Source organism: Trichechus manatus, unplaced genomic scaffold (assembly GCF_000243295.1).
Source record: "Trichechus manatus latirostris isolate Lorelei unplaced genomic scaffold, TriManLat1.0 scaffold00031, whole genome shotgun sequence".
In the NCBI taxonomy this organism is placed as follows: domain Eukaryota; kingdom Metazoa; phylum Chordata; class Mammalia; order Sirenia; family Trichechidae; genus Trichechus; species Trichechus manatus.
This window is the reverse complement of record NW_004443967.1, coordinates 22,134,993-22,136,087: the sequence shown is the minus strand read 5'-3', so window position 1 is coordinate 22,136,087 and position 1,095 is coordinate 22,134,993.

Here is a 1,095-nt window from a genome sequence, read left to right as displayed (position 1 = left end):
ACTGCGCCCCACCTGGCTGCGCCCCACCTGACTGCGCCCCAGCTGGCTGTCCCCCACCTGACTGCGCCCCACCTGGCTGCGCCCCACCTGACTGCACCTCACCTGGCTGCACCCCACCTGACTGTGTCCAATCTGGCTGCTGTCTTTGCTGCGGGGATAGCCTGGCCCTGCGGCCAAGTGAGCACAGCCTTTCCTTCCTGTCAGAGCCAGCCTTCCGGCCTTCCGTAGACAGGTCAGGGCTGCCGAGGGTCCGACGGCAGAGACTGGCTTAGCCTCTTCAGATGTGGGATGGTCCACAGACCTCGGCTGAGTGAGTCACGGACTCTTCTTCAAGGGGAGCCTGCTGGTTCTGGCTCTGCCAGCCCCTGAGGCCAGTCCAGCCCCCAGCAGTTGTCCAGAAGCTGGTGAGGGGTGTGAGGGAGAGGGGGCTGTCTCAGGAGGCGAGCCCCTGAGAATAGGGAGGGCTGCGCCCTCAGCTGTCATCCAGGTTCCATGTACACAGCCCCAGAGCGGTCCCCAACCTGCTGTGGTGGGGAGGGGGATCCAGGCCTCAAAAGTGTATGTGGGTTATGTGTGGGAGTCTAGGCCTTGGTGTGTGTGTCCAGGCCCTGGGGTATGTGTGGGGGGGATCCAGGCCTCAGGGTGTGTGTGGGGCGGTGGGGTCCAGGCCTCAGGGTCTACGTGGGGGGGGTCCAGGCTTCAGGGTGTGTGTGGGGTGATCCAGGCCTCAGGGTGTGTGGAGGGGGGGGATCCAGGCCTCAGGGTGTGTGTGGGGGGGATGTCCAGGCCTCACGGTGTGTCTGTGTGGGGGTCCAGGCTTCATGGTGTGTGTGTTGGGCGGGGAGTCCAGGCCTCAGGTATGTATGTGGGGGGTCCAGGCCTCCAGATGTGTGTAGGGGGGCGTTCAGGCCTCAGGGTGTGTGTGGGGGGATCCAGGCATCAGGGTGTGTGTGGCAGGGGGTCCAGGCCTCAGGGTATGTGTGTGGGGGGTCCAGGCCTCACGGTGTGTGTGTTGGGCAGGGAGTCCAGGCCTCAGGTGTGTGTCTGTGTGGGGGTGCAGGCCTCAGGGTGTGTGGCGGGGGGCAGTCCAGGCCT